Source organism: Puma concolor, chromosome D2 (genome assembly GCF_028749965.1).
Source record: "Puma concolor isolate L17-30 chromosome D2, mPumCon1.1.hap2, whole genome shotgun sequence".
Lineage (NCBI taxonomy): Eukaryota > Metazoa > Chordata > Mammalia > Carnivora > Felidae > Puma > Puma concolor.
Window position 1 is genome coordinate 55,881,851 of NC_141677.1, and position 26,910 is coordinate 55,908,760.

General features: G+C 43.7%; 1 protein-coding gene across 48 annotated transcripts in view; it reads right to left on the reverse strand.

Annotated features, from left to right (window-relative positions):
- The window catches only part of SORBS1 (sorbin and SH3 domain containing 1), a 231,558-nt gene that overhangs the window by 147,105 nt on the left and 57,543 nt on the right, over positions 1–26,910 (reverse strand). For all 48 annotated transcript variants that reach the window (XM_086680446.1, XM_086680442.1, XM_086680476.1 and 45 more), the window contains one exon: positions 19,496–19,584. The gene's annotated coding sequence lies outside the window, so the exon portion shown is untranslated. Of the gene's footprint in view, positions 1–19,495; positions 19,585–26,910 lie in introns of those variants that run through there.

The following is a 26,910-nucleotide window of genomic DNA, read 5'->3' on the forward strand; positions in this document are numbered from 1 at the left end:
CTTAATGCTCATCACCCATCTAGCCCATCCCCCACCCACTTCCCCTCCATCAACCCTCATTTTATTCTCTATCTTTAAGAGTCTCTCATGGTTTGTTTCACTCTCTCTTCCCCCTCTCCCATATGTTCATCTGTTTTGTTTCTTACATTCCACATATGGGTAAAATCATATGGTATTTTAGACTAAGGCTTTTAATCATCACATCCTACCTACAAGATGAATACCATCTTAGAAATGATGAAACTGAAGCACAGAAAGAATAAGTAACTAGCCAATACCATAGAGTTCAACAGTAAATGGAGAAACTGAGATTTAAACCCAGGCCCTTAGGCTCTAGAGCCCACACTGATGACCACCAAGATGGAGTGCCTATCACATAGCAGATGTATGGGGTCATCATTGTTCCATGATTTTAGTAGCAAAAGATTTAGTAGCCTAAATACCATTCATAAACTATTGTTTATGTGTTATGACACATCTATTCAACAGAAACAACAAAACTATTAAAGACCATGAGGTAGCTCAAACTGTAAGATGGAATGATTTCCAAAATTATGGTTAAATAACCATGGATAATACCATGGGTCCAAACACACCATGGATAGTATGAAGTCATTTGTGTAAAGAAAACAGACAAACATACATATTTACAGATGCAGAGAAAACCTCCAGAATAGTTCACAAGAAACTGGTGCTTCTGAGGAGAAAGCTAGGTACTAGAATTTGACAGAAAAAAAGATGGAAGATTTAATTTTCATGAGAAATATTTTCCTAATTTTTGAATTAAGAACATGGTTCATGTATCACCTATTTATATAAAGCAAATTCAAAGACCAAAATTATTTGAAGAAAATCATGGTGGAATGTTTTCCAACCTAATTCCAAGTAGGGAAGGTAAGAAGTGATCAGAATACCCTGTGACACTTTTCCATTCATTTCATCAAATACTTTTTCATAGTAGATATTCCAAAATAATTACAACTAAAAAATAAATTGAAAACGCCATCCACTTTCTGGGGCACCTGGGTGGCTCAGTTAGTTGAGCTCTTGATTTTAGCCTAGGTCATGATCTCACGGTTTGTGGGATCAAGCCCTGGGTCGGGCTCTGCACTGACAGTGTGCAGCCTGCTTGGGATTCTCTCCCTCTCACTTGCCCCTCCCCTGCAAGCATGCTTGCACACACCCAGGCATGTGTTCTCTCTCTCTCTCGTGCAAAATAAATTAACTTTAATATATATATATATATATATATATATATATATATATATATATATGTATATATATGTATACATATACATATATATACACACACACATATATATATGAATAAAATGCCATCCGCTTTCTACTACTCCGACACTTGCTTCTTAAAAATGCAGTGGATAAATAACAAGAGAGAATTCCCTGTGTAGAAGGTAGTAAGAGGTGTTTCAACGTTTGTGCGTGGCGTGTGCATGAGAGAGCATGAGAAATCCTTTAAAAAATAAGATAAAAGAGGGCAGGTAGTGACCCAGCACAACCACTGTGTGGCTAAAATAGGAATGGGTATGTCACCCCCATGCCACTAAAGAAACAGTCTCTCATGTCCTACGAAACATGCAAGGCATCTTGCCTTGCCAAATTTAAACGGGGACGTTATTTTTACGTTACTATAATTAGTTCCCATTTGTCTATGAATCAGCCTTTATGAGGCAACAGCATCTAAGCCCCATCAGATGAAACCTGAGGCAACATCATCTCTGTTTATTATTTTGAAAAGAAAGAGAGGGAGCCAAGTTTCCTGCAACGCCCGATTCAAACACTGAAATTTGGAGGACAGAATGTCCTGTTGTCCACGTTTGAAGATAGGACTATATTTTCATCTAATACATCAGTCCCAGGTTCAGCTGGTAACAGGAAGGAATTGAATTCCAGAGCTCAAAAATAGGACTTAAGTACTAAACCACCTTTCACTGCTCATATAGAATGATATTCATATTTTAACACCTTACACAGCAGCATTTTTTAAGTGCTCACGTTAATGAACAAACATGAACATGTTTTAATCTAAAGGTATCTGAGTGAGTGGCAGATTGGTAAACACAAACATTTTAAACCTATATTCACATTCCTGGATACACCCGTTTCATAATTAACTTTCTTACAAGAAATGAAGTGTTTCAACACCACATATAAAGGCAGGGGGAGAGGGAGTGTTCCTATGTAGCCTGGGATCCCCTTGAATGAAATGGCTCCTCTAAGAGGTTCTGAAATCAGGTATATAAACACAGTAGCATCTTTTGGTCTCCAAAGGGAGTCCAGCCAGATGGTAGACAGAATCTGGAAGAGGTTTAAACTGGCAACCTTAATAAGTTTCAGAGAACCAACTGGAGTGTACAAGTTCAATGCTGCAATTCACAGAGAACATCAGTTAGCAGTACTCTAGAGGATCCCGGCACATTTGAGTGAGAGCAGTGGATATAGAAGGGGGTAAATACACTATTCGCTTGTCTCTAGATTTATTATATCAAAGGCTTAATGTTTTTGTGCATACCCATGTGCCTTTAATAAACGAGTATAGGTACACCTGTACCTTTTATTGCAAATACCATGGGTTCTAGGCCCAGTTAACATTTACTAACGAGGTTCCCTTCGGCAAGCCATTTTAACCCATCAGAATCTCATTTTTGCCCCTCAAATATAACAACAATAAACAGGTGGCAAGAGACCAGTACTTGACTTGTCTAATCTCACAGAAATTTTAAAATAACCAAAATGAAATGCTGTATAGTTTTTACAGTTTAGCATTTATATGACATTACATGCCAAGCACAAGGTCTTGTATAATTCTTACATATTTTTAGATATACAAGTAAAGATAGCATTTAGATATACATGAATATATATCAGAAAAGGGGAAATGAGGGTGGGCAGGGTTAAAAATAAGGTCTGAGATTACATCGGAATTTTAACTGAAAGCTGAGACCCAAACAATGGTTTTACTTTGCCAAAACCGCAGGCAGGAGCTGCCTGGAATGTTGTCATACTAACTTTACCCTCATCACCCTTGGAAAATTCAGAGATTCACGTACAATTCTCACTTTTAATGATCCTCTGTTAGAGGTACTATTATCATCTCTGTTGTACAGATAAGAAAACTAAGACCCAGAAAGGCTCAATAACTTGCCTGTGGTTACATAACTAGGAAATGGGATCTGAACTTTAACGGTCTGAGTCCAAAGTACGTTCAATTATACACTATACCATGCAGCCTATCATAGTTGTTATTACTATTATGGCATATTACAATAAATCCCTTGTATTGATCTCAATTCCACAAAAGAGGAAAATGAGGCTCAGAGGTTAAGTTACAGCAAGCCAAGATCATGAAGCAAGTATATGGAAGAGAATTTGAAACCGAGTCTACGGGACTCCAGAACCTGTACTCTTAACTGCAAAGTTAATAACCTCCAATCCACAAATATTTATTCTGCACCTACTGTGCCCTAACACACTTTTTGAAAAAGGTAAGGAGTTGGTGGTGGTGTTCCGTCAGGAGCAGGAAAGGCTTTCATAGCACCTCAGTGCTGAACCGGCCCCACCTACACTCCCCACGACAAAGTCCAAAGTCCTGCACACAGCAGGTGCCCCGTGACAGGTGATGCCGGTATGGTGGATGATGGCAACAGAAATACTCTAAGTGTTGGTATATAGCTTCAAAAGGGTATTTGACTATTCAACATGGAGGAGGAAAAACTCTAAGGGCAGAATACAGAGAGTTTTTAAAATTGTTTTTTAACGTTTATTTATTTTTGAGACAGAGAGAGACAGAGCATGAATGGGGGAGGGTCAGAGAGAGGGAGACACAGAATCCGAAACAGGCTCTGGGCTCCGAGCTGTCAGCACAGAGCCTGACGCGGGGCCCGAACTCAGAGACTGCGAGATCATGACCTGAGCCGAAGTCGGCCACCTAACCAACTGAGCCACCCAGGCGCCCCAAAATACAGAGTTTTTAAAACAATGTGAGTGGATGTGGTCTCCATCCACAGGCAGAGCACTTTAGGTACTTGGTTAATTCCTACTAACTTTCAACTCTTGAGGTAGGGTGACCAATCACCCTGGTTCTCCCTGGACTTTCCTGGTAGTCTCATGTCCCAGGAACCCCCCTCAGTTGGTTACCCTAGAGGGCAAACATCAGGTTTTGTACTTGACCTTTCAATGCCCAACCCCCTGGTTCTAGCACAGTGCCTTGAAAACAGAAGGCGTTCAATAAGTCTTAGTTGGTTAGATGGATGAAAGGAGCAATACTTTATTATTTCCAAGTACACTCATTTCCACTATACAAGTGTTGCCGAGCTGCAGTCCCTGCATGGCTAAAATGACTATGTGAGAATCATTTTAATTAGCACTTTCATTGTTTGTATGCAAATGCACATTCCTAAAGTGGGTCCTCTAAAAAGCCTTCCCTAAATCAACATCCCTTACTGAGATTTTTCTCAGTAAATCCTTGTCCACAGACAGTGGGGAGATAAAATTCCATCCAGCCTGAGCCTTAATGATCCAGCATCTGTAACGGAGTTGACGCTTTTCTTTATAGGAACGGCAAGTCTAAAATGAGGAAATGTGAGGCACTTCCAGGCGCCAAGAGAGGGTTGCTCCTTGACTTACTCATCCCAAAATAGTATGGCGACTCAGAAGGCAGTCTCCCAGTACCGAGTTCCTCTTGCAGAAAAGGGGAATGCCCCACTGCCTGGCCCCCTGGATTAGAGTCCTCAGAGTTATCGAAAGCAAACTTTCCAGCCTCCCCCAGATGTCCTGCTTTGAGTTCGGCCAGCCCGTTCCCTCTGCTGGCCCATCCCTGGCCTATTCCCTTCCTTTGGCTCTCTGACCTGGGGCTGGGCGGCCTTGGTCTTTTGCCTCAGCTCAGGGAGAGGCCCAGATGCTCCTTGAGAATTCAACTCTGGCAGAGGTATCGGTGGCCCCAGCCCTGCCCTGCCCTGGGTGGGAGGTTTGAAGAGCTGGTTGGTCTCTCGGGGAGTCAGGGTGGGAATGAAAGTTCTGGGCGGTCAGCATGGCCGACTCCTGTCCTGAGTCATTAACTCAGCCCCACAGGGTTATGCCAGGCAGCCCAGAGAGCCAGTCAGAGCTTAAAATGAGAGAGAATATGATGGTGAGAAGCTAAGTATCAGAAAGGCAAACAGGGAGGCAGAGGTTATCTGAGCTTGGAGAAATCCTCCTGTGGTCCAAAGAGCCCGGGGAGGACCACAGCCAGGAAGGCCCTGCAAAGTCCTTTAAAGGGCTGCACTCCTAGCATGGAATGCTCTATTTGCATGTCTGGGCTTCAGGAGGATAGAATAGAGATGAAGCTAAACAAAGGACAGCAGTATTTATCAGTCAGAAGAAAGTCCAAAAGGCTAGTATCTGGGATGAATTACAACAGGTGAGAAATGTGAATAACGATCAGGGGTAGGTTTTTGTTTGTCATTTGTTTGTCAAATTAGCATCAGAGTGAGAAGAAAAGCAAAGAAGCATAGGCCTGTTTGGGGAAGCCAGTGGGACGCTGCAGCCAGCGGAGGAGAAGAGAAATAGTTCCTCGCCTGCGCTAAGGGAACGTTCTTCAAACCAGAAGAGGCGACTCTGGTAACTAAGACAGGTGTGGAGCCGGGGGAGCTACTGCCATTTTAAGTCCAGTCAGGTTTTTAGGCTCAGATGAATCACACCCACAGACAGCCAAAGTATGGACACATGCCGCAGATGAATCACCGTCAGCAGTCCTTCAGAAACCTCAAAGAAAGGAATGGCGTTCAAAGATAAGGAACTAAATAATTAACAAAAGGAAGATTCTAGAAGTATATGCCAACAGGCTTGGCACTAACGTCCAGAAAAATTCTAGCCTGGAGTATTACATAGATGAATACTCAAGAGTGATGACTGCCAAAAACTGACAGAGGTTCACTATAATCAAGTATCAAATGAACCAATTCTCTTTTTTGTTAGATTTAGAAGACTGATAGTTCAGATGAGCATAACTTCACTCGAGCCAGGCTTTAACAGTTCTATGATATCCTTGTGAATATGAATATGAGCAATTAGGCAGATTTACATAGAGATGACTGAGCTACCAGCCTGCAGGCACGGGGACTTAGGCCTGTCCTGTACCTTTGATCTACAACTTGTATCTAGAGGTGACATACATGAGGGAGGGCTCACCACCATGTTAGATGACAAAAGCTGGGTATTTAAAGTTCTTTGGAGGTTGTAAGATGAATCAAATCTAACAAGATGAAATTTAAGGTGAATACACGTGAAATCTACCTATCCCTGGCCACATGCTTCACACAGACCAAGAGCCCAAAGTGGTTACTGAAAAGAGCAGTCAAGTTTAGCTATGTGAGAATCCTTATGATGCTCCTCAGAGAGCTTCCAGATGAGGTCCCAACACAGCTCTGGGATCCCAGCAGAGCCCCTTCTAATGCTCTCGTTCCTAATTACAGAGAAGTTATGGCATCACAGAGGAAGATTACACACACCTGGAGCAGAGCTCAGGGTTGGGGCTCAGAGAGGCCACCAGTTAGGGTACCTCTTAGGGTATACCAGCAGTGTGATGGCTGACACCTTAGAAACACTTTCTAGGGGCACTTGGGTGGCTTAGTTGGTTAGGTGTCCAACTCTTGGTTTCAGTTCAGGTCATGATCTTACGGTTTGTGAGATTGAGCCCCGTGTCAGGCTCTGTGCTGACAGCTCAGAGTCTGCTTGGGATTCTGTCTCTCCCTCTCTCTCTCTCTCTCTCTGCCCCTCCCCTGCTCGTGCTATCTCTCTCTCTCTCTCTCTCTCTGGAAATAAATAAACTTTAAAAAAAAAAAAAAAAAGCTCTCTGGCCAACATCTGCTATCGTCAATGCTGGTTCTGTCCCAAGATTGTCATTCTAAAGTGAGCCAGCATAAGGACCACTGCCGGCAGGTGGGTCAAGGAGGAGTGGATGCAGGAACATTTTAAATTTGGTGATGCCCTTCTCACCCGGTGACCTGTGACTGACAAACCAAGATCCTTAAAGGGAAGCGCCTGGTTGGAGTGCCTTCTTATTAGCTCATAGGTCAGACAAGCATCTTTGGAGTTATTTTTTCCAAGGAAGGGGATGTCCCTGAAGGAAATGAGTAGATGCCAAGCAGAGAATATAGCAAATCAAAATACTTCCTGATGCAGTCCAACTCCCTGGCTGATGTACTTTCAGCTCAATACCTGGAACTCAAAACCAGCCCAGGGAGAATCAGAAACAGGCTCCCAAGTGCCTGGGAGCCAAGAAGGTCCAGAGTGGCTTCAGAAACCCTGTAAAACCAAAGACACTGGCCTTGTTCCAAGCCACAGGACTTCTGAGCTAATGGGGGCACTGAGCATCATCCTACTTAAAAAAAAAAAAAAAAGTGAGGGGAGTATGGAAGTGCTAAGAGAGAGCAGTGTTGAAGAGCTCCCTGAAGTAATAAAAACTCTGAAGACCCTGGTCTCCAAAGCATTTTTTTCAAAATGGGCATTTGTTTGCCATGTACTGTTTGGTTAATTAACAGATGAGCCCAAAGGTTCAAACCAGTCACCCCCACCCCCAGAACTCATGTCCAGATCTTCTAGTCCTGGAACTGACCCTAAGGTACTTCAGACCGAGGGTAATGGGCAGGGAGTTAAGAAGATCTGCAGTGACCTGGAACCAACCTCACAAAACTGCGTCATCCATGAATAGGCAGTAAGGGAACCAGCCACACCCCACCCTCTGTCACCCTGAGACTTTAACCCTAGACAGAACATTCTAAGCATCAAATATTACCCAAAAGCACAGAGACAAGTTTGGAGATGGAAAATACACAACAAGCATTTCTAGACAAACCAAAATGTATCTCATTCTCCAAGGATGGGTCTGGAAATCAACAGATACCCTGTTTGTTTGTTTTTTTCGTTTTTTACTGATACAGAACAGTTTAGACATATGCCCACTCTCGTTCTCCTAAGGCTTCCCTTTTTCAGTGCTCTGTCAGTTCTTCTGCTTGCTCCAAGAAGGAAACTTCCATTGTACACTACCAGTCTTGAACACATGCTAAATCAGGGCAATCTGGAGACAGGAGTAGCAATGACAGCAGTCAAAAGGGGACAGGCTGAAGCCCAAAGCACTGAATGTTGGAAACCACAAACCCTGAATCTGCAATTCCTCTATTTACTTAGAAACAGTTGCTGATGCTCGCCCTAACCAAAGATAAACTAGGACAAACCCGGAAAGGGAAGGGGAAGCAGTGAGGTAAGGGCTGTTGTAAACCTGGCACAATGCGGAGGAAAAGGTCCTCGGGTTGTCAGGACACAGTTTTCCTCCCTAGGAGAAAAATGAGATAACATACCACCATGAATAGTGACATTAGGCTGCAACCACGCACTTAGCAGAGGCAGAGGCTTGCTGTCTTCACACACTTAAGTCATGCACAGACACATCCGGAGACTGCTGTGGCACAGTGGAAGGAATATGGCATTTGGAGACAGGGGAGGTGATTTTGAGTCCTAGCTCTGCCTCGAGCAAGCTGTGTGACATCAGGTTAGGCACTCAATCTCTCTGAGTTTCAGTTCTCCGTGAACTATAAAATGAGTAAGTTGAACTAGCTGATCTTATAGTTTTCTTCTAGGTCTAATATTTATACATATATATTATCTAATATATATCTAATACATATATTATCCACCTATCAGTTAAGATATGTATACACACACAATACATTTCATGTATATTACATATGTTGCAGTGTATGTGCATATATTTATATTTCCATGCTCCAAGTGCCATTAGAAGCTGCCAACCAATGACAAGCAGAACACCACACTCTCTGCCAACTGCAGACCCAGGCCCACCACAAAACACCCGCAGCAGCCTCTATGGCACCGTCCTGTGTTGACCATGTTCTATAACATGTATTGTTTACTCTATCAACCAATAGATGGATGGATAGATAGGTACCCAATATTACAAACTAATACTGCAACACAGCAGTTATGCCTCCATTCAGCAAACATTTACCGAACACATTCTGTACGTCTAGGTACTAGGACAGTCCTCTACTCAATGAACCCATCGCTCCACATATGCCAGCAGCCTGTGAACAAGCCTCTACGGTACCACGGGAGAGACATGTGGACGGGGCGAAGGGTCAGCTGCCCCAGCAGAGACTGGAGCCGAGTGCAAGCAGGAACAGCTTCCCAGCACTGATGCCTGGGCCAACACTTGGAGGAGGAAATAATTTGACCAAGGGAATAATATGTATAAAAGTACACAGGAATGGCCCAAGAGGGCATGCAAGGTGGGAGTAGCTCAGACACAAAGGGCCTTATAAGCCATGCTAAGTAGAGGTATTGCCCAGCACCCTCAGACGCCCTCGACAGCTCCCTGTCCGGCCACACTCACACTGCTGACATATGCCTACACTAGGTCAATCATCAAGCAACAGGACCATCCCTACCGCCACCCCGCACCCCAGCCTCTCCACTTGTCCCAGAGTCACACAGCCAGGCCACACCTGCTGTCCACTACGGCTTCCTCCTAGTTACTCAGCAGGCCTAGCTTTCAGCTCTTGCTCAGCCCCTAGTGCCCAACCCACGGCAGCTGTTCCAAATAGTTTCCATCTTCCTCAGAGCCACAACCGCATCCCACCCACCCCCCTCATGCTCAGCAGAGGACTCCCACCCCCTCTGTTCCTGGGTACGACTGTCCAAGCCCAGCCCCCATAGCAACCCTTCTGTCCACCTGTCCTGAGTTCCTTCCTAAATAGCCCAGGCCAAGCTGTGGGTATATCTGCTCACAAGCACAAAAAACGGTCACTGACCAATGCAGGCTGTTGCCTGCGCATCTGACTGGCCTCTGAAACCAGCACACCTAAGTGGCTAAGGTACGTGGATATGTTCCAAATGCCAAAAGGCACTATGTAAGGTATTAGGTACTCCATAGCTGTTGTCTGAACAAACGAGTAAACAAAACAAATCACTGACTTAATGTTGAAGAGCCGATCTAATGAGTTGCAAAATCCACAGTATCTTTAGGTATGTGAGCCAAGAATGCAGCCTAGAATATGTCAAAAGCCTTTTAAAACAATCGCAAGGCCTTTGCAAGCTTAGTCTCTGGTCCCTAATGGGCTCCTACATACACAGCCCCTTTAATGATAACCCAAGCAGCACTGAAATCATTGCAGTGCCATTTATTCCTGACATAAATTTCCTAAAAAACACAATATATTTGATATAAAACACACACAATACATTTCATGTATATTACATATGTTGCAGTGTATGTGCATATATTTATATTTCCATGCTCCAAGTGCCATTAGAAGCTGCCAACCAATGACAAGCAGAACACCACACTCTCCGCTAACTGCAGACCCAGGCCCACCACAAAACACCCGCAGCAACCTCTATGGCACCGTCCTGTGTTGACCATGTTCTATAACATGTATCGTTTACTCAGCTAAAACCTCTCCACTTGCCATTTACTTTTTGTTCCGGTCAACAGTTTTGCCACGTAATGGCCAAGAGATGGTATGTAACTGGTGTCGGACTGCCACAAAGAAAGGAAAAGTATAATTCAAGTGTAAAGATAATCCGAACAGCAAACGTGAGTCCACTCATAGACCTGGGAGCACCAAAGGTTGGAAATATTCTACACAATGCCAAGAAGATAAAATTCTTCCTAATTCGCTTCTGTCCTGTCTACTAAGCAGAGGTCCAGAGTCCTCTCCCAGAATGGTGGGTTGAGGGTCATGCCGTGAGCTTGTTGAGTACAAACCTCATTGTACTTAGCTCTTCCATGTCTATTCGAGGCAACCATGAGGAACCCCTCTCCACTGAGACTCTGCTCTTCTAGCCCCATAGAACTTGTCTGGCCAGGACACCAGAGTTTCCCAAAACTTATGCCCAGAACGAAGGGTTTGCTACATGTCAGAGAATTCTTCACAGCTAACCCAAATATGATCTCATTTTATATAAGAAAAAAAATGAAGCCCAGAGAGGGTATGTTGTTCTAAGGTAGGTGGCAAGTCAGGGTGGCCAGGGTGAGGAGCCCAGACTCCTCTGTGATGGGCTTGCACTCTAAAACCAGAAAGCTAGGGGCGCCTGGGTGGCGCAGTCGGTTAAGCGTCCGACTTCAGCCAGGTCACAATCTCACGGTCCGGGAGTTCGAGCCCCGCGTCAGGCTCTGGGCTGATGGCTCAGAGCCTGGAGCCTGTTTCCGATTCTGTGTCTCCCTGTCTCTTTGCCCCTCCCCCGTTCATGCTCTGTCTCTCTCTGTCCCAAAAATAAATAAACGTTGAAAAAAAATTAAAAAAAAAAAAAAAAAAAAAACCAGAAAGCTAAAGGACAGAGATGTTGTCAGCATCCTGGCTAGCATCCCATTTTCAGAAGGTTACAAGAATGATTTTAAGAGGGGGGAAAAAAAGGAATTCTTAGAAAAAAACAGAAACTGCCTATCACAAAGTTCATAAAATGGTAATGGTTAGTTCACATGGTTATTAAAATCTGAGGTTGGTTTGTTGGCTTGGTCTCATTTGTGTGAAGTTCCTTTCCTGTAATCTACTCATTACTTTGGAAGGTACCAGGGCTCAAAAACTAACAACTGTTTCGTGAAAATGGTGACTTCTGTCATCCAGTTTTATATTTTGACCTTATTATAAAAAAACCTTAAGAAATGTTCAGCTCCTTCAAGTTCAGTAATTCAGTTCCATTTGAAGAAAGAAAAAGGAAAATATTTAAGAGAAAAAAATCTAATTAGATTTATATAAATGTTCCCAATATGGTAATTTTATGAGCAAACCACATTATGTAGAATACATGATATGTTTCAAAACTAATCTAATCATTTGGTATTTGTAAAGAATACTCTAAAAATTACATTATTGCTTTCTTTCCTTCCTCTTATTAAAAAACACACAAATCTCTTGAAGAAAAAAATATTTGTTTCACTACTCCACTGCCCCAACCGTTTTTCTCCCAATCATTTTATTTAAAAATTTTTTAATGTTTGTTTATTTTTGAGAGAGGGAGAGAGGGAGCACAAGTTGGGGAGGGGCAGAGAGAAAGGGGGACAGAGAATCCGAAGGGGGCTCTGAGGTGACACAGAGAGCCCGATGTAGGGCTCAAACCCATGAACTGTGAGATCATGACCTGAGCCAAAGTCGGACACTTAACTGATTGAGCCACCCAGGCACCCCTCTCCTTATCATTTTGAATTTAGTTTCTGTAATTTACAAAGGAGGATACCAAAACAATGTTTTGTTGAGCCTCCAGATCCGCTGATTCTTTGAGGTAAGATTTGAAACTGAAACCATAAGTCACAGGTTACAAAACCAAAAGCCTGAGCGAGCTAAGCAGGTGACAAGTGGGTATGTGGGGACTGCAGCAAACTGGGCCCTGAAGGCCCCCACAAGAGGGACAACCGTTGGTCCTCCGTTTAGCCCACTCTGCTCCATGCAAGGATACGGCCTGATACTGCAAGATACTCGGTCAAGAGGAGTTAGAAATAAAATTATATGAAATTGCCTCACTTTTAAAATTCTGGCCACTTACTTCAAATACTTAAAACTGGTGTTTCCTGGGCAGCTAGTTTGTAACCTGCCACAACAGACAGGATGCTTATAAACGTAATTAACTCAGGGAACAAATGCAACATCTAGAAACACAAACTTGGTTGGAAAATGAAGACTGAGCTCTATACACTTTTTTTTTTAACCTATATTTCTCCATAATAACTTTTCTCTTGAACAGGGAGGTGAGAAGAGGGAATAAATGAATTTGAGAAAAACATGAGATTAGCTGTTGGAAAGCAAAAAGGGTAAAAGTACCTCTTTCCCTTCTTTATTAAAATAATAGCAATTTGAGGCGCCTGGGTGGCTCAGGTGTTTGAGTGTCTGACTCTTGATTTCGGCTCAGGTCATGATCTCTGTGGTTCGTGGGACTGAGCCCCGTGTTGGGCTCTGTGTTGACAGCACAGAGCTTGCTTGGGATTCTCTCTCCCTCTCTCTCTCTGCCCCTACTCTACTCATGCTCACTTTCTCTCTCAAAATAATAAACTAAAAAAAAAAGCAATTCATAGAAGAGTATTTCCAGCTGTTGAGTCCATATTGAGCCAATTCTGGCAGTTGCAAATTTCAATAAACTTAGGCTGCTTTGAACATAGCTATCTTCCTTAATCTTTCTCTAACAGAAATGCCATCCAGAGCAGGTAACCTGCTGCTCAGAATCACTCTTATAATAATATGCTAATGGTTTGTGTGACTAAGTTAGAAGGCATGATAACTGGGTGGAGGGGTGCGAATCCATTATATATGCAAATTAGGCAATGTGCATATGTGCCTTAGAGGGGTCTTGACCCCTCTCCCAAAAAAGCCTAAGAACCAGTACCTAACTGACTGTAATATGAAAGTTCAATTGTGCAAGTTCAAGCAAAAATAATGCAGTTATTTTTTCAAGCATACCTCTGTAGGAACCATTTTTTATTTAATCACTGCCATAATCAGCAAACCAGAGCAAATCTCTCTGAGTGAGGAAAACAGAGTGAGTCATCTCCACATTGATAAGGAGACTGCAGGATGAGGGCACTGCTGTGAAGCAGATATCAGATGGTGCCTTGTCTAATTTAGTCAGTGGAGCACTCAGAGGGACTTCTTCCCATGATGTTCAGGAATCACAGGAGATGATGATGAGCTCCCTGTTTTTGTGACAGCCCCACGTATGATCTAATGTTTACTTCCCCAAACCAGGGAGGAAAAAGAAAGGCAAAAGAGGTTTCTCACTTTCTAGTTGTAGTCACTGGATGGAAAAGGAGAAAATATCTTGTTTATACACGTGGCTGGCAAATGTGATAAAACTCCCTGTTTAAAAAGTACAAAATCAAAGGTGTAAATCTTCTGGAGAAAGAGCAACACCTCAAAAATGTCACTGCTGCTTGAAATGGGTATCATCTCTTTACAGGACAAAGTAACTTTGGCCAGAAAGTGCCTGTTTGAAACTCTGGTGACACAAACCAATACAGCAAGTCCAGGGAGATACTTTTTTAGACAATGACCTCTGCAGAAGCTGTCCCCAACAGCACACACAGCTGCCCAACAACAGCATAGTGACTGGCAACATTGGTATTCGACCCTGAATTCCAGCCTTCACTTAAGGAAAGGTGACAACTCACGTAAATTCCATGTTGAGCATTTCCCTCCAGTAGCTGAGATTCTTAAGGAAAATGAGTTAGGGTTGCTTTTAAATTTGACTGAGCTCTGGGGTTAGAAACTCTCAACCACCGGATTCCAAATTCCACGTCCTGTTCCGCAACGCAACAATATTTTGCTCCAAAGGGCAGCAGAGAGATGTCGGTTTAAACAGCATAATTTGTGGTTCAATTCATGGCAAGGTCACCTCATTTCAAATTCATATTTGTCTAAAGCTGTGGAATAAAATATTGGCCAGAAACAGCCTTATTAAATCCTTTCTGAAAGAAGGGAAAGAAGGAGGAAAGAAAGCAATGGGGCTGACATATGCAAAATATATGCAAAAAATTTGAAATTCAAGTTAAAGAAGCCTAGTCTCAACCTGCTGATGAACACAGAGGCTCAGAACAAATAAAGGCAATAGACACTGAACAGGCAACGTTTTCAATCTAAATACACATCGAGCAAGGGCACTTAGAAAACCAAGTTAACGAAGGAACTGTAAGTTTTCAGGATCATGTATTAAAGGTTAAAAGGGATACTATCATGCTTTTTAAAGTTAATACATAAACATGATATAAAAAAATTTAGAAGTTGTTAAAAAGCAAAACAATGGAGTACATTTAAAGATCTTATAGATTTTATCCAATGATTCACAAATCAGTCAACATCCCCTCTAGCAGAAAGGAGCTCTGAGAAACTATACAAAATGGAACATTTTTATAGGCAGAAGGACGTGGTGCAAAGCTGTTGTAGCAAAGAGTAGGTTGTCCCAGGCAAGGTCACCTTCTTTTGGGGGGAGGCGGGGAGGGGGAGGGGGAGAGGGGTATCTATCAGGCAGATTACCTTCTCATTACTGCAGAGCAGGTAATTCCTGATTGACTATTAAAAGTTACATAATTAGGTTAGGTATTAAGCCTTGGTTTGTTGATGTGAGTCTTAGCACAAGTGACTCCACTTTGGGCAGCTCTTTTTTTTTTTTTTTTTTTGTTAGTATAAAAGGGGTATAGAGTGAAAAGAAGTCTCTTTCTTATACCATGGCCCTCCCCAAAAAGCTACCCCTCTCTAGCATCTCCTCCTGAGATGGTCTACATGCATACAGGCACTGAAGCACTGTTTTGCTTTTCACCTTAAGGAGGATATCACCATTTTTAAATATCTTTTTTTTTTTTATTTTTCTTAATGCTTATTTTTATTTTATTTTATTTTTTTTGAGAGAGAGAGAGACAGACAGACAGACAGACAGAGCATGAGCAGGGGAGGGGCAGAGAAACAGGGAAACACAGTATCCGAGCTGTCAGCACAGAGCCCGACGCACAGCCTTGATATCAAACTCATGAGCCTTGAGATCATGACCTGAGCTGAAGTTGGACGCTTAACTGACCGATCCACCCAGGCGCCGCAAGGATACCACCATTTTTTAATGCCTGACCACTCAGTCTCCAGGGGCAGGAGAAGGTATCAGCCTTTTTTTTTTTTTTTTTTTTTTTTTAAATTCCTAAAAGCACTTACTAAGAAGTAAGTAGGGAAGAGAAATCCTCCCATGATTGTCAGTAAATTTCGTTCTTTTTAATCATATTTAGGTTCTACTCTATAAGACAAATTAAAACCAGGATTGATGTCAGTTGTCATGAATAAATACCCTTCAACCGAAACCTTCATTTCACCATAAATCATTTGCTATAGATATAGAATTGTACATAACCAACGCATATTACTATAAGATGCTCCAGAAGTCCCATTGAGAATATTTTCACTGAGATACAAGGGTTTTGAAATACATGAAAACACAAGTTAGGGCGGCCCATTGCCCAAGCAATTTGAAACAGTACATTCTAGAACAGTTGTTTATCACATTGCCCTCAACAGGACCCTGGTTTCCTATTTTTTTGTCAAGTCCACAAAAAGCATGTAAAGACCAGGCCTGGGGGAAAAAGGTGAAAGTCTCCCCAAAGAAGGGATTCCTAAAGAATCCTGAAAAGCCTCTGGGGAGGGCTAAGCTGGGAGGCTCACTAGGGCAGTCAAAGATGGGTGGGGCCTGAAGCCCAGGGCAAGAGGGAGGAGGCAGGCCAACTTTGGGCAGCAACTTCAAGAAGAGGGCAAAAATTTCTATGGGGACCGGAGATAACAAGACTAAACAAACTCACCAGGCAGTGTGAAAATGGAAAAACTAAAGAGCCCAATGAGAATGTGCAGGAAGCTCAATGGGGCGAATTCTCTAAGAAACAGACAAAAACTGTATGTAGCAGGTGCATTTTGTGCCCAGAGCCCACAAATAGATAAAAATGTATATGATTCAGAACTGATTTTCTCCTGTCAGTCAATGGCAGTTGAGGGATATGGGCGGTACCTGAAACACATACGTCTACTACAAGCATCAGGGTATATTTTTGCCGTGATATAGTTTATCTTAATATTTCAGCAGTATTCTAAATATTTCCTAAATTGTGGTTCTGCAAACAAAGAAAGGCCTCTTTGACCTTTTAACAGAATCACTTCTAACTCTGATTGCAGAAGTACTGATCTTCGTGCATGGTTTTACACGCTCGCGAGCCTTCGTTTAACGAACTTTTGGATGGTATGATTACAGGATGAAAAACCTGAAACATATTAACAGTGAATTAAACTTAGTCATCAAAATGGCTTGCAGAAGTGGCAGTACAGATAAAGAACAGTGTAGTTTACATGCTATTAATGGCAAAGGATGCTGGAACCTTCTGCCTGCCAGCCGAAAGCACAGCCACGTGCCAGTTGCATAAATGTAGTTTATAATTCTCTCAGCTGACCCGATTTAAAATTACACAACTCTAAAACTAATTTTCTTGGTTTGGGGAGTCACAGCACTTCAAGTTTTTTTTAATATAAGGTGAGACCTTACTACTTTTATATCATTATCTCATTTGAATAATTTATATTTGTATTACATGAAATCATACCATATTCATTAGCATGTGTCTCCATTTACTTCTTAGGGGTTTTCTATGGAAAACCCACCCTTTGCCTCTTTCTCTGTCCAAATCCTACCTCGCACTGCTTTCTCTACCTAAGTAATCTCATTCAGCCTCATAGCTTTTAAATACCATCTACATGCTGATGACTCTCAAAGGGACCATCTCCAGCCCCAGCCAATTCTAGATCTCCATGAGAATAGCAAATGGGCATCTCAAACTTAACATGCCCGAACTCAGGTCCCCCGCCCCCAAACACCGTCACATATATCCCTCTTTGTTCCCCATCTCGGTAAACAGCAACATCATTCACCCAGCCAAAAACACTGGGCTCATCCTGGACTCTTTCTGCTTACACCCCACACCAATCCAGCAGGCATGACCTTCAAAATATATCCTGAGTTCACCACACTAATCCAAGCCATGCCCTTATCTCCTGCCTGGACCCCTTCAGGTTATGATTCTCCTCTTGACCCCAAAGTCTATTCTCCACTCAGGACCCAGGAAAATAATTGTAAAGCACAAATAATTCCATTCAAACTCTCCAGTGGTGTCTAATCACACTCTCCTTATCGTGGCCTACAAGATCTGGCTCCCACCTGCCACTGATCTCATTTCATATCACTCTCCCTCCCCATACCTACCTCCCAGTTCAAGGCTAGCCAAACTGGCTGCCCTCCTGTTCTCCTATCATGCCAAGCTCAGTTTACGTCAAAGGCTTTTCTCTTTCGCTCACTGTTCCCTCTGCCTACACACTTCCCCCTAGATTCCTTCACTCCATTCAGATTTTTTGCACAGAATATTCTCCCTCTCTCTCCCATGCACAGAAGTCTTCTCAGGCCACTCTTTCAAAAATAGTCCCTCCAGCCCCTCAAAACAAAACAAAACAAAAAACACAAAGTGGGGTGGCTCTCACTTTTTTTTTTCCTCCATGGCACCTATTACCACCTGATATTATCTATTTAGTGATCTACTTTGTCCATAAAACAATTTTTAGTGAGTACCCATCATGTTTGCATGCAAGGTGCTCTTCTAAGAGCTGGGGATATCCAGTGAATAAGATAAGCAAAGATCTCTGCCGTCATGGAGCTCACATTCTTGTTTGCCACCCTACTCGAATCTAAGCTTCAGAGCTGTGGACAAAGTCTGCCTTTAGACCAGTGAATCTCCAGTGCCCAGAGCAGTGCCTTGGCACAGAGTAGGCATTAACACATATTTGCTGAATGGGTAGTGTCCCACCCACCTGAGACCAAACGGTTCTCTGAGGACCCCCACCATGGAGCTCTTCTTGCCCGCCAGATGGGACTCTGGCTGTGGGACGCAGAATGTCCATTGTGTCCCTTTAGACATAGCAATCTGGTCAGGCTCTCATGCCCGAGTGGGGTCCCCAACCCTGGGCCTGTCTGTCCTAACCGCCTGTCCTTCCTGCACCAACCCCCAGCATTCAGCAAGCTCCCCATGTGGCCAGGCCCCCGGAACTTGTCTCACCGGGTCATCCCAGCACCTGGTCCACATGGTGGCAAGCTGACCAGCCAGTGAGAAAACACACGGGCTTTTCTCAATAGTGTGGCGGGAATCAAGACACACAGGGTCATACTGTCTCCCTGGCTCATGATGGTCCTTCCCCTCAAACAGTTCATGGGAGTCCTTCACGTGACCTTCAGCTAGCTAGCATACCTTGAAGCACCCTCTTCTCGGCACGGACACGCTCTTGTGAAGGATATATTTTTGCCTCTTTCAACTGCCACAGAAGCAAGGCGCTTACCTGCTGTGAGGAGTAATTAAGTTTCTTTTGGAAAGAAAAACATTTGTTAACTGAAATTATCTGATCTCCAAAATGAAGGTAATTGTGAAGTGCAGTTAATTCAACCTTTCAAGAAAACGGCAGCTGCAGCAGTGGTAGGAAGGGGGAAAAACAGAAAATGCAAATGTCTTGAAACACCACTCTGGAAGACTCAGAAAATAGGTATTTAAGTCCATGTTTCCAACATACGTGTTCACATTTTAATTTGTTCGCTTAGAATTACCCAGCTCTACATCTCACAGCTAAATAGGGTTACTTTATACTTGCCCAGCACTTTACTCCCTTGGAAGCAATCCCCCATACATATCTCTTTTAGCAGGGTAGGATTCATTTCTCTGTCTAGGGCCCAGAGAGGTCAAACAATTCACCTAAGATCGCACAGTAAAAATGGCACAACCAAGTAGGTACCAGAACCCAGATATGCCTAGGCCCAGCCCAGTGTTCTTCCTTCTAGAACAGTAAGGACAGTGTGGTTCTCCCAAAATCACATTCTATAGTGCACCAAAAATAGTTCCCTTTGCTGCAAAAGAAGAAACAAAACAGAACATATTTACCAGTGGTTTAAGGTGGTGGGAAGATGCATTGGTCCCGGAGCTCTGGGCAGAGAGAAGGTTTCACAAACTCTTCCAACAAATGCCAACTCCTGCAATGACAAACAAAACATCTGGTATGAATCAGGCACCCTGTGGTCTCTCCACAAGGGGAGGCGGCCAGCCAAAACACCAATTGGCAGGCATCCTGGTTAGGCCTAAGCCCCTATACTCCTCTTCTAGCCCCACTATCTTCCCCAACTAGAACAACAATCTTTAGTTCACCAGCTGAAATGGTCCCCATTAGAATCAGATGGGCCTTGCTTGGGCAGAAAGAAGCTTTAGAGATCATCTATAACAGGGATCCCAAACTGAAAGCCCAGTGGGCTACACCTAGCCTATAGTAGTATTACATTGATCTGAAGGATGGGCTTAGAAAATTTAAGCCAAAACTTAAACATCAGAGAGGTGACATAAAACCCAGACTTATGAGTTCTCTTAGGGGGAAAAAAAAAACAGTCAACATGGTCCACATATACATCTAAAAACGATCGGGTGTGCTAAGTGATAGCTGCCCTTCATAAGTAGGCTTGGCTACTCCAATATGCCACAGTCCCTACCACTCCCTAACGCCTCACCATGGAGAGAGCTGTGATTATCATTGCCCTTATATTACTGGGTTTCTTGGTCTTCTTGTGTGTGTGTGTGATACAGAAATATTTCCCTCAACTTAACAGAAGTGGGAACATAAAAGAAAAAGGGGACAGGGTTCTAAGAGAAAGAAAAATGGTATAGCACATACAGCAACTTAAGTTAGTAACCCCATTCTTGCAGACATTTGCAATCCCTGAACAAGCACAACACTTTCATATTATAAAAGCCTAAGCAGGAAACTGACTTGCCTACTCCCACAGAAGCAGAGCTAATTCTAGAACCTAGGTCTCTTGATTGCCAATCCAGAACTCTTTGACTATGTCCCACTGCTTAGTTATCTTTTTTTTTTTAATTTTTAAAATGTTTTATTTTATATTTTAGAGAGAGAGAGAGAGAATCAGAGTGCAAGCAGGGGAAGGGCAGAGAGACAGACACAGAATCTGAAGCAGGCTTGGAGCCTGGAGCCCAAGCTGTCAGCACAGAGCTGGACACGGGGCTTGAACTCACGAGCAGTAAGATCATGACCTGAGCCAAAGTTGGACGCTTAACCGACTGAGCCATCCAGGAGCCCCAAGCCGCATAGTTATCTTACATATATTTTTAATGTTTATTTATTTATTGGGGGGGCAAGCAAGGGAGGGGCAGAGAGAGGGGGAGCAAGGGAAACCCTAACAGGTTCCATACTGTCAGTGCAGAGCTGAATGCAGGGCTCCATCTCATGAGCTGTGAGATCATGACCTGAGCCAAAATCAAGAGTCAGACGCTTAACTGACTGAGCCACCCAGGCGCCCCTGCCTTATATTATAAAACAAAAAATATTTTAAATATACACACACACACATACACATGTGTGTACATGTGGGTCTTTTAAAGCCAATATTAAATTCAAGGAGATACAGTTGAATTATCCAACTCACTCTACTGAAAGGCCTGTCATACTCTCCTTTGACAAATGAAGGTAAGTTCCATCAGGTGCCCTAAGGGTTCACTTCCTAATGTGACATTTTCAGTAACATTGCTCCTTTAATTACAAAAAAAAAAAAAAAAAAAAAGAATTCTTATAAACACAATGCATCTACTACCTCAAAAGTGCTCAGTTAATGTCCCAAGCTGTCTGAAATACTCTATATGCTAGAAAAGTGTCCCTTAAAATGCATTTTGAATACAAGGCTATCAATTAGCTTATATATAGTTACTAGACTGTAATAGACGAACAATGTTCAACTATAAGATCTTGGTAAGAGTTATTTATATCATCCCTCAAAGAATGTATGGATTCGTTGATCACGCAACAGATTATTTACGAACCCTATTACACACCGGGCAGTGTGCAAGGTGATGAAAAGGCAAAGACGAACCAGACCCAGTCCTTGCCCTTAAGTTGCTCTGTCAAGGTAAACGATCTGACACTCAAGAAGAGTTCTAACACAATGGGTAAACCTGAAGATCGGGGTGGGCACAGGCGTTCTGGGAGCACTGAGCTGGGTTTCCTGGTGCAGCCAAGGTGAACGGACACTTCCTGTCATGGGCAGACACTCAGGAAATCCTAAAGCAGGGAAGGGAGGGGAACAGGCAGCGGGGGAGAAAAGAGGGGAAGGTAGGAATCACAGGCCATGGGACAAGAGGAGCAAGAGCAAGGAGTGAACAGCCCCTCCAACTTGGTCTTGTCCAGATCTCATGTTATCTTGCTGGTCTTAAAAACTCCTGCCACCTGACCCAACAACTGCTGAGATGTCATGTGTACTCTTGGATGTTTGTCTCGCCAAGCACCCATTTCAAGAATGCCACCAAATCAGCCCTATTCCCTGACAATGCCCACCTAGGACTCCCTCAGGGTAACCAATGCTGTCCCAGAGTCAGCAGGGCCGAAAACATGGTGGCAGAAATACTGACAGTACTTCCATCGTGTCTCTGAGAAGACAGCTGATAGTTTTTTTTTTCCCTGTGCCAGTCACAAACCGTCCCGCCTCTACCTCAGGGCCTGGATTTCTATGGCCAGAATCTACTACACAGTCAAGCCTCAAGCAGGAAGTTTTGTTAAGAAAATGTCCCAGAATATCTGCTCATCAAAATCTCCAGATGCAGTTCTCCTGTTCTTCATGGATAAGAAAGAGATGAGTCACCAGCCCCAATCTAGGCTGAAGCAAAGCCAGGGGGTAGCACCCCAAAAGACACATTTTGGAAAGGGACATAAAGAGGAGTGAAGACCAAACATGTGCCCATGGTTAGGGCTCAGGGTTCAAGGCCAGTATGGGCAAGCAAGGAGGCAAAAGTCACCTCAGGAGTGGGAAGAGCTTCCCTGGATCTGTAACTGGTGGGAAGGTTCCCAAATCTGGCTGAAAATTAGAATCACCAGGAAAAAAAAAAAAATACTGGGCTGCAGACCTATTAAATCAGAATCTCTGATTTGGAGGCCCAGGCTTTGTTCAGGTGACTCTGACACCCAGACTCCTACTCATTTGGAAAAATGTATCTTTCACTCAAGCTCCAGAACAATCTCCGCGAGGTCATTAATTCAGCATCCTCTGGGCAGGATGCAAGGACTCAGGCTTTGGGGAGTTGTATACTCTCAGTATGTTTACCTACTCCCTACATCACATTATGTGAAACAACACTTAACTCCTTTTATTCTTTTTTTTATGTTTATTTATTTTGAGAGAGAGAGAGAGAGAGAGCGCGCGCGCATGCAAGCAGGGAAGTGGGAGAGAGACAGAGAGAGAGGGAGAAAGAATCCCAAGCAAGGTCTACGTTGTCAGTGAAGAGCCCCACGCAGGGTTCCATCTCATGACCCTGAGATCATGACCTGAGCCGAAATCAAGAGTTGGGTGCTCAACCGACTGAGTCACCCAGGCACACCTTAACTCCTTTTACTCTATTAAATAAACATAGAGGGGCACCCGGATGGCTCAGTCAGTTGAGCGGTTGAGCAGTTGAGCATCCAACTCTTGATTTCAGCGTAGATCACAATCTCACATTTTTTGAGATCGAGCCCCACATGGAGCTCTGCACTGACAACGCGGAGCCTACTTGGGATTCTCTCTCTTTGCCCTTCACCACTGCTTGTGTGCGCGCTCTCTCTCTCTCTCAAAATAAACAAACTTAAAAAATGTTTAAAAAATAAAAACATAGAATGCCAGCAGCCAGTGAAGGGGGCCCCCTCTGCCTCAGTCCCTGTATACCATGACCTAATGCCAGTGCCTCCAGATAAACTCAGTGGAGTTGTCCAGCCTCAGCATATCTGAGCCCTCACACCTATGTAGGCTCACCCTGCCAGGGCACAGGGTCTGGAAGCATCCAGTCATCACGGTGGTCTTCAAGGAATGGCTCCAAGGCACAAAGTACTCTGCCTCGAGTCCTTACTGCCCACCAAACAGCAGAATGCTGAAGATCACTGCAATGCCTAGAAACCTGCCAAGCCAGCTGAGCATTTCTCTTTCCAGATTCCCACTTTGTGGTTAAGTAACGGCCTGAGGCATCTCAAGTCAAGAATGGCAAAGTAAATGCTGTGTGCCACAAAGATGACAGATGGGAGTAAGCTAGTTCCATGAATGGGCCAGCCTAGAAAGACCTCTTTCTTGACATCACCAGATGCTACCAGGTGACCTTCACAGCCCAGCACCAGAGAAATCCACAGCTGACCAACATCAGCCCTCCTGATTGCAAGGCCCAGCAGCAACCCATAGTATCCTTCACCAGAACAAGGACACTCTTACACATCCCCTTCAACCTAAGGGGTCCCCCCCCCCCGACCTTGAGCCATATTGCAAATTAGGAAGAACAAAGGTGGGACAGGAAGTCTAGGAAAAGCTCAAGATACTAATCTGTCCCTTCTGCAGTCTTTAATTTTTAGGCAATCCATTGTTTCCCTGCAGTATTATTACGTCCTTGCCTAAAACAAGACATTTCTCTGACCCATCCTTCCAAAAGAAATCACACAAGTTGCCTGTGAACCATCACCTCTCTCATTTACATCCTCCTCTCTACTTTATCCCAAGAATATAGAATAATGCTAGATGTTGTGAAAGTCATGTTAGCCACTTTCATTCCTACCAAACACCTGGACCATCCAAACAGTTCTGGTCCCCCAGAACACCATGTACCTCTCCTTCAAAGTACTAAGCACTGATTTGCGCTTACCTCTTCTGTTGTTTACCCTTTAAGGAGTCTTTTAGCTTGTTTGCCTGGCTAATCACTGTATGCCAATATAACGCCTTCAAACCCTCCATGTTCCTTCATGATATACCTCAAATTTCATATCTCTCAGCTGAAGGATAGTCAAGCCAACCCATCTCTTAACTACTCAGGCCTGCCACTAGCCTCTGAAATCTAGGCACCCACTAATTAGCCCACTAATTTAGTGGACTCGGAAGAACTCTGCTCAGAAAGCTAGTCTAGAATTGGAAAAATCCCCAACTGGCCTTGAGGCTGACCAACTCGGGAAGGAAACAAATCAGAACAATTATCTTTATTTCTTTTGTGCAGTGTTTTTTTTAATCATTTTATTCAAGATGATTTTCTAATATATGCAAAATGAACCCCTTTACTGGCCCAGAAAGCATTTCCCTATTTCCCAGAACAAATCCCCGCTGGCACAGTAAACAGTGCCACATCCAGCACCACTGAAGCTTCCAAAATGCTCAGTGCCAAGGTACCTCAACCAAGTCTTGTCCCTGGTCCCACTGCCCAGTTGTCCTCCCTCCACACCCACTGGCAGAGGAAAGTGGGTTTGGGACACTTTATAAAGCCCTCCCACCTACTCCAGTTTCAGTAGGAAGCAGAATGAAGGTTTCCAAGTTCTGTGAACGACACAAAGCTCATAAAATAGAATAAAATTAGTTGAAAAATAGCAAAATAATTTTTAGCTCCCCCTTAAAAAAAAAAAAGCACGCCTACTTTAAATGAATCATTTAAGTATGAGTGATTTCATACTTTCTTCCACTGGGATATGTTTTTCTTCCTCAGGAAGGTTCCCTCCCACCTCCCCTCCTGAGACAGGATACCCTCCACAAAATACCTGTTCTGATTTGCCCCACTGTCCTCCTCCCACCCCCCTGCCACCCAAGGAAACCTTGACAAAGCCCAGAGTACTCCTGCAGATGGCCAGGGACTCCCTCCCTCTAGGGTCTTTGCAATTGCTGTTCTCTCTGCCTGCAAGGCTCTTTCCCTGGCTCTTGCCGTGGCTGGGGTATTCTCACCATTGGGAACTCAGATCCAATATCACCTCTTGACTCAGGCCAGCCCAGACTGCCTAACCTTAGTCCTACCAGCAAAAGCTACTTTTTCGGTAGGACTATCACAATCCGTAATTACCTCATTTATCCATGCTCCCCTCCAGGGGGCAGGAATCTTGCCTGACTTGTTCACTGCTGTAACCCCAGCACAAAGCAAGTGCTCAATAAATCACTGCTAAGTGGGTGAACAAGGAGGTGGAGGCAGGCCATTGGAAACAGGACTGAGAGCTCTCCAAACATGTCCTATGACATGACTTCATCATGGCATGGCTTCTGGAATGGTCTCCTGGCTTCCCTTGCCTTGATTCTTCTCAATCTTGTTGATAGTTGGGTACTAGGTCCACCACCCTATATCCCACTCCCTACCCCAACTGCTCAGACTTGGTTATTCCCCTGGAGACTCAATTCCCAACTTTGGCTTCTCCTACTCTGCTTCTATTCAGCCATCCCGAGCTTTAAAGTTTCAGACAGCCACAAGGGTAGCTGACCTTCAGGACTCTGACCCAAGCACACTCTTCCAGCTGTGTTTCCAATACCCCAGCTCCCCATTTCCTGCTCCATCACTACCAATCAGCTCACAGCTCAAGTGCGCAGACCTACAACTCCTAAAGTCTCAATCTTTGCTCAGGCATCTCCTGTCTCAGTACCTGTTAACTTCCTCTCATTTCTCAAAGCTCCCCACATTGGACCTGGTGCCCTTTCCCTCTACCCTACAGTCATGATATTTACCCTAATATCCTGAAATTCTTTCTTCTGTTTCTCTCATCTGACTATTCCTTGATGGTTAGGGTCCAGTCTAACTCATCCCTGTTGGTCCTGAACCTAGCACACAAGAGGTACTCAGTAAAAGCATACTAAATTGGGGTGCCTGGGTGGCTCAGCCGGCTAAGCACTGACTCTTGGTTTAGGATCAGGTCATGATCTCATGGTTCGTGAGATTGAGTCCCGCGTCAGGCTCTGTGCTGACAGCATGGAGCCTGCTTGGGATTCTCTCTCTCCCCCTGCTCTCTCTGACCCTCTTCTGCTCTCTTTCTCTCTCTCAAAATAAATAAACTTTTTTTAAAAAGCATACTAAATTGAATTGTTCTATTTTCTCTTTGACAGTTTTCATTTCCACAGTGATTCCCTAAAGAACCTTAACACTCAGCACAAGTAACAGAAGACATTCTGTTGGTAGCATGTTAATTAAAACCAAGTGAAAATAGCTGGGGTGGCAGTTTTATCATCATATTATAAAAACAAACACCTGAATGGTGAGAGGCACAAAGATATGGTACCAAGAGTAGTGGTTCTGGGTTCAAGTAAAGACTTGGCCACTCACTAGCTGTATATTAGTGGGCACATCACTTTTGCCCTCTGGCCCCAAGTCTCATTCTCTATAAAATGAAAGGGCTCGTCAGACACAAAAGACCAGTATATAGAGTAGTATGATTCCATTTGCATGAAATGTCCAGAAGAAGAAATCCATAAAAACAGAAAGTAGATACGTGGTTGTCAGGGACTAAGGGGAAGGACGGCAGGAGTGAATGCTAATGGATACAGGTTTCTTCTCGG